This window comes from Branchiostoma belcheri, unplaced genomic scaffold (genome assembly GCF_001625305.1).
Source record: "Branchiostoma belcheri isolate BF01 breed outbred unplaced genomic scaffold, Haploidv18h27 scaffold163, whole genome shotgun sequence".
Lineage (NCBI taxonomy): Eukaryota > Metazoa > Chordata > Leptocardii > Amphioxiformes > Branchiostomatidae > Branchiostoma > Branchiostoma belcheri.
In genome coordinates, this window is record NW_017803080.1 from 558,839 (window position 1) to 566,955 (window position 8,117).

An 8,117-nucleotide genomic window follows, 5' to 3' on the forward strand; every position below is an offset into this window, starting at 1 on the left:
TTCTCTTAGACCAGAAACAATTACACCATCTTCATCCCCACAGCCAGAACAGAAGGACTTCAGAATTCTTTCCTACACGTCTATCAGACCATGGTGCTATTATTACCATGATCAGACTGCATGTATAATAAGAACTCGCTATACCTGGGATATAGAGTTCATATACTCATGTATATATGAATGTAAATACAATGTAATGATTGTAAATACCAATTTTATTCAGGTAACACTAAAATTCTATTTATTGTATCTCTGCAATTTTAGTATAACAAGAAATAATTGAATTAAAATCTGAAAATGTTAGTACCCTTTGGGGTCTGGAATGGCACAAAAGCGCGAAGAAATATTAAAATAATGTTATTTTGTACCAAATGTATTCCCTTTCCCCCTAATTTGCCCATAAAAAGATGTCTACACTTAAACCAAAATAGTTGAGAGAACAGAAAAAAAGTGGTATTTCGGTGAACTCTTATCTTGGGTGCTGTACTCGCAAACGCTGGAGCATTTATACTTTTTTTTAATTTAAAATGTGTATTTTCAAGCCAGCATGTCACATAAATATTCTAAACAGTTCCAGCATGGTGTAAAGTTTCATCACGGTGTTCAAATTCGGGCAAAACTTTTTTCGAACCGAATCATGTTGATAAACCGAACCATCGTTTGATCGGGGGTCCATGGGTACCTCCTACCATCCACTTCTTCAAAAATATTTTGCCATGCATGCCAAAAAACAGACTCGTACTATGTGGATTCCCTGTTTACATTATACACAACGGGTGAAAGCGCTTTTTAAAGGAGAGAATTTGCAAACAGATGTTGAGTGACGAGGGTTGAGGGTGAAGTGGGTTGAGGGTTAGAAGGAACGCTATCTCAGCCCAAGCGTCTCACGTCGCCTGGATCAATCAGATCGCACTACGTTTGCCAGCCACGTGAAATATCTGTTTTAGGAAGATTAAAAAAAAAAAACTACATAAACCAATTTCTGAACAGTACATCTATGCTCCCATTATGTATTAATGGTTTATTTCAATACTGTGGCACACATAACAGCAATGTTGTTTTGCATATGCATTATGTAACGAAGCTACTGCCGTAATCGTGGGTGACCTTGAAGATCGCGATTCTTGTTTATACGGATATAAATTGCCCAGTCCCACTGTCCACGCTGCATATCATGAGTGCAAATATGAAGTTTTCATCGCAAAAAAAACAAATTCAATTTACTTTAAAAAAAGTCTTAGATTTAAAAAAAAAAAAGAAAATATAAAATCCACGGTCAGTGTCCGACTTTTTTTTTTCAAATATCACGGTACAAATTTGAAATATCGGAATATTTTCGCTTTTTTTACCTTAGCAACACTTTTACTTTGAAACAAAAACGGTCCAACTCAAACCTCAAATTTGTTAAATGTTTAAAAATTAAAAAAAAGAAACGTGAAGCCAGTTTACATCAGTTGTTTGGTTAATATTTAGTTTTAGTTGTCTAGAAAAAAGCATTCAACTGGCTTTCCAAACATATTTTAGCGCTGTTATCAAAACAGCATTTCAGCCATTCCTCTTTATGTACATAACATCAACACTTCTTTACCCCATAATTAGTCTGCCTTCTTTATTATACAGAGCTTGATCAGACCTGCTTTTCTCCCATCTGGACATTTTGTACAAGCCAGGTAGTTGTTATGGATGACATCTACGGGCGCATTGTTTTTTTGCTTGATTTAGAAAGGCAAAAGAAGTGCTGTTGCCCTCCTACTGTGGTCAACATGCCAAAATGTGTAAATTTAAATGCATTAACTGTCCATCAGGAAGACAATGCTCTAGATTATTGTTTCGATTTTATTTTTGATACAGTGTTGTATTTCATTTCATTTATATGTTTGTTGCCAATCAATCGAAAAAAGAAATTGCACACTGATAGAAAACCTTTATTTCAGATACAAATGTAGCAACTTATTAGCAATATATGTAACGGCAAGTGTTGACAGTCTGCTACCCATCATTATGTTATGATTCCTTGAAATGTACATATCTTCAAGGACAGGTGATATTGTTTATTTAAGACATGTTAATATCGTGTTTTGTTTTTTGCCTTAATTCCTTCCTGTTTAACAGGTTGTACGATCTCAAATTGAAAATTCAGCTTCTTCTCAAGGCTTGTTTTTTTTAGTTTATTGCATTTAATTTGTAGTCTGCTTAAATTAAGTAATAAAGATTAATACAGTTCCAACTGAAGGGTGATGAATAAATACTATGTGCCCGAACAAATTTGTTTGTTGAACAACTTGTCGCTCATGTATGTGTGCAGGTGTTGGTTTTGCCATGAAAATACGAGTAGTGCAGGCTAGGTGCAGGTCGATCATACATACCCGCACAGCTTTGCTTTTACCTGCACTGAACTGAGTTTGAAAATGTTTCTTCGGTCCTGAAGTAACATCATATTTTCATTCTGACTGTTAACAGAGTCACAATGGACCGGGTCAACAGAGGAGAGAACAATCCGAAGCAATATCCACAGGGGCCGACAAGCCCCGGGGAGAATGAAGAAAATGTACGTTCTGATCAGAAATGTGCTGTACACAGAAAGCACACCAAGAATGTCAACATGTGGCCAAAAACTCTCCCAGTTCACAAGAACAAGACATGTCGGAGGTTACCTATGCAGGTGGAATCAAAGATAACCGTACGACTACAAATAAGCATTATTGTATGGCAGATAATAACGATGATACCCCCACCCCAGAAGTCGCTGATGTATATTTTGTATCTGATACGACCCATGCTGAAAACTCTGTCATTTACCCTGCATGGGGACAAAATGAAGATGGTGGTGACGCTATTGGAAACGGTGAAGAGGAAACGCAAGTCAAACAAGCAGGCAGTACGATGGCTATGAATTTCAACTCCAACAGAAAGGCTGACAAATTTCAGCCTGACACAACAGGAGACGAAGGTAATAACAGGACTACATGTAGGCAGGGAAACATCTCTAATGATGGTGACATCGAACCCTACGCAGTTTCAGACATTGACGAGGTAGCAAAATTAAACAGTACAGTGAGTGATGATGGTGACTTCGAACCATACGCTGTTACAAACATGATCGATAATGAAACCTATTTCAGCGGAACAACAGACGTTCGCCAACAGGCTTCAGACACCACCGAACATGTACACAAACTTCGCAATCCTCCAAATGCAAAGGACTTTCATCCAAATCCGATGTATAGATCAAACTGCCAGCAGGCCAGTCAACATAATGGTAAGATGGCGGTCTTATAAAAGGTTATTTTTGTTTGACACGTGCACTGTTCGAGGTCAAGCTTGTTGTTTATACATTATTCTACTATAATCTGTAACATTTTTTCCATAAAATTTACAGTATTAATTTTATGTGCACATATAATCATTTAGGAGCCCTTGATAGCTATATCTTGGGCTCCAAAATGTTTATATGTGTTTTTTTTTCTAACCTGGTTATTACAAGTTAACAATGGGTGCTTTTAAAAATTCTAGTCCCTTCTCAAACAATTTTTTCTTCACCTTTCTTGCTTTGCATTTTTGAATATGCTGTTATGATTGCTATTTGAGGTCTAAAGTTTTTGATTCACACATTTTCTGATTGATTTATAACTTCTGATCCTTCACCATGTTTTGCATCTGTATTCACATTCATGGGAATGTATTAAAGCTACATTAAGTCTTTTTCTATCTTTTAGATTGTGTCCCGCTGTCTTCCTTATCTCTCTGAGTTTCCTTTTCTATTTTAGGAGAGAGTATTCCTCTATTTCTGTGCTTCAAATTTCCCTTCATCATACTAGTGAGTAGATTATTGCGTACCCATTGCATCTCATTATTATCCACTGAATTCTGCATTTACAGCCGTATGGAAACAACCTGTACCTATATTCAGTCTTTTCTCATCCCTTCCCCTTCTGTCTTCTGCATCGCGAGATCTCTAAGTTCCTTAAGTCTCTTTTCACTTGTGGAAGGGCCTAGCTCTCTATGCTTTATGTCTTCCTTCAGCATACTGAGCAAGTTGATTCAGTGTATCCCTTTGTGAGCTTTATATCCAATGGAGCTTAGGAATGGAAATTACATGGCTTCTGTGCAGGTGTGTCTTGTGGCATTCTGAGGATGTGCCCAAACAAGAACTTTTCTACGGTGTGCAATTGGTTATCGTTCTTTTTCGCCATTGGTGTTTGCAATGCCAATGCCAGATGTACAAAATTTTCTACAACTGCCTTTGGAACTGCCCAGCTGTTCAGTTGTAACATAATCTGTTAGTATGGTTGAAACGCAGTTTTAGCATTGTACAGTTGGAGCTTCTTTGTCAAAGTAACCCAGATCTTTGGATCCAGATCTTCCTGAAGGATTCAGAAGCAACGTTACCCATGATGAAATGAGCGTCTTCGATGACAGAGCTACAAAGGGGGGGGGGGGCACAGGATTTATCTTTCTCCCATTCCTCCTCTCGCAGTGGTTTGTTTTCTTTGATTCAGTAACTAGTGCAGGAAAAGGTCCTTTTTTTGCTAACTTATATATTTTGATAATTACCTACACCAAAAAGCTTATATTTTTAGTAGTGTTTGTTAGTATGTCTGTCTGTCTGTGAACAGCATAATGCAAGAAGCTTTATATGTATTGTCATGAAACTTGGCAGGTGGGTAGAACTTGATGCGACCTCGAAATAGATTTTAGGCCCCCTTGCGGCTTTCCATGGTATTTTAGCGGAACGTATGGTTTTGATATCTGGCGATCTGAACAAGCTATAGGTTGACGAATTTTAGGTGGTAGATAGCTCTTTCTCTCCGAAAATTATAAATCCGCTCTGCTTGATCATAGGACTATAAAACATTTGAAACATATGTAATTGAGAACAAGAGGATCATTGGCAGATATAGCTTATGTAAATCAGCAGCTCATTTGCAGAATTGATGGAAAATTGCTATAATGCCATAATGGTAGCTGCTGTGAATGTAATACTTGTCGCGTTGGAAACTTAAGTGAAGGCAAACATTACGCAACATTTTTTGCATGATTAATGATATGTTAGAATAACGACTCATTGGTTGGAGATGTTATCAACTAATACGATTTAATCAAAATCAATGAGTTAACTGTATAAATCCTAAACCGGAAGGGTTATCTTTTGGTGAAGGTATAAGATCGTGGAACTCTTGTTTATTATTGTTTTCTTGTTCTTGATTTCCCGTTTAGCGGAACGAAAAATTAAAAAAGGATGTTTTGCAGTGAACCCAAGACGCTTTCTCTCCATCTTGGTGGTTGTTCTACTTCTGGTGGGAGCAATGATCATAGGAGTCATCATAGGACAATATCACAACACCCAAGACACGCAAACGGTAAGGTCAACATCTTTGTCCGGGCTTCATTTTACACACTACGATTTATTTAATATTATTTTATTTATGCAATACTCCCATTCGGTAATCTTGAAGAACACCCCCCAATAAAAAAGCAAACACACGTCTTGAAATTGCTATTTAGAAATAGGTTCTCTTTGTTTTACACAGAAAAGTGTTTCGGTGCACATCATAAAAAGAGGTAGACGGTCGCAAAAAACTACTAAAACAATCCGAATATAACGCAGCTAACCCCCTGTTCTCTTTTGATCACCCCCGTTAATATCAGCGTGGAAATGCAAAAGCAGCAAAATGAGTTGATATCTGCTTGATATAGGATTCAAGCACACACAGGGCTAGGGTATCCCTCAGTAAGGGTAAACATTGTGTTAATTCGAATGTTACCTTTTTAGTTTTACAATTAATTACTCTAGACTTGTTGCGGCTTTTTCAGGATATTCTTGTGCAAGAAGACAAAGATTTGAGTACAATAAATGCACCAGAAGCAACCTCTGACGGCACCAACCCATCCAGCCATGGGGGAATCAATGGTATCAACAAATCCATCTTTGGAGGTATCAATGGTACCAACCTACCCAGCCATGTGGTCATCAGTGATACCAACCCACACAGCCGTGGGGGTTTTAATAACACAGACCCAACCACATTTGGGGGTATCAAAGGTACCAGCCCACCTATCTCCGGGGCCACTGATGGTACCAACACACCCAACCTTGGGACCACTGATGGTACCAACACACCCAGCCTTAGAACCTATGATGATACCAACCCACCCAGCCAAGGGACCACTGATCACACAGACACACCCAGCCTTGGGACCACTGTTGATGCCAACACACCCAGTCTCAGAACCACTGATGGTGCCAACCTACCCAGCCTTGGGACCACTTATCACACAGACTCACCCAGCCTTGGGACCATTGATTACACAGACACAACCAGCCTTGGGACCACTGATGATACCGACCCACCCAGCCTTGGGACCACTGACTGTACCAACCCACCCAGCCATGGGACCACTGATGGTCCCAGCGCACCCAGCCTTGTGACAACTGATGGTACCAATCCACCCAGCCTTTGGACCACTGATCGCACAGACACACCCAGCTTTGGCACCACTGACGGTACCAACCCACCTAGCCTAGGAAGGAGCACTGATGGTACCAACTCACCCAGCCTTGGAACCACCGACGGTACCATCTCACCCAGCCTTGGGACCACTGATGGAACTAACTCACCCAGTCTTGAGACGACTGAAAGTACAAACCCACCCATCCTATGGACGACAAGTATGATTTGCTATCTATGGTTTGGACTTTAAATACTATTTGTATTTACACTTTACAAAAATGTTTCCATCATATATTTTGCATAGTGTTCCTATATTTTTTATAAGTGAGTGGACATTCACCTGCAGAAAAAAATTAAATGCAAAGTTTGAGCACAGGACAGAAAAGTTTAGTAGCGCTGCTTCTTTATCGCCGAACTCACGATACAACATTGGTTGTGGGAGGGACTGAGGTTTTTTTTAATTTTTAAACATTTGTTAGATTTTACAAGATTTATTCGGAAACTTTACTCACATTCGGTCATTGCATCTTTTTTTCCATTTTTCACCTTATGTGTTAATTTGTTAAAGAAAAATAAAGGCACAGTTGGTAAATATTATGTATGACATCGTCCACAGACTGCAAATCTAATTCAACAGGACGAAAAAAACAACAAAGTAATCCCAGAAAATATTCCTTAATTATCAAATTCTAACATCATAAACCTTGTTTAACAAGACATCATATGTATATTGTTCTAGGTTTACTCACAACTATTACAACATACATTTGTCACCGAAACAACTATAAAAGTTGAAAGTCATTGTACAAATGGTTCTGATTCAGTCGAAACATCACATATACCTTGAATGAAATACATCACTACATCAAAGTAAAAGACAAATAACAAATCAGAGCCATGGCTTGCCTCTTTATGTTTATCTGTGATCGACCTTCCGGTATGGTAACAGACATATTTTCCCATTTTCGGCTTGTTGACCACTGTCAGAGGACAAATAAAAAAAAGTTTCTCGCTGATGTCATCCATAAAAATTATTTGTCGTAAGAACCAACAACCAAAACGTACATTGCCATGGCCTAAAGGGAGGATGCTTTCCCCGAAACAGAAACTGCCAGGAAGTGCCTTGGGAAGCCAATATTGCTGACGTGTAAGGAGAACAAGGTGATTGCGGTCGACGATGCCTTCTACGGTCGGAAGATACAAGATCGTTATTGTGGATGTTATCGCTCTGTTCAATCTTCTACGTCTTGTGGCAGGTGTGAATTTGTTGACGACAGGTAGGTCCACCATGCCTGATCTACATAACTGATAGCCTGCGCTTACACAGTCCCTTAAGCTACGGTCACAACCAGAGTACGTGCTTCTGCGTGCTGTCAACGTGCAAAAACGTGGGCAAACGTAGGGCATCCGTGCGTGGTGAGTACCACCTCCGTACGGAATCCTACGGATTTGGGAGCACGCAGACACGCCGTAGAACTTTAAGTGCATGTAAATTTTTTCTACGTGCGGTCTGCGGATTCACCACCTGTGCGTGCAAGTACGAGTGACGCGCGTGCCCCGTACATGCCGTGCGGAAGAAGCACGTGTGAGTACGGCCTCCTTACGGCAAAGTTGCAATCGCACAGAGATCGTAGGTTGTAAGCACGTACAACTCACTTACCACTT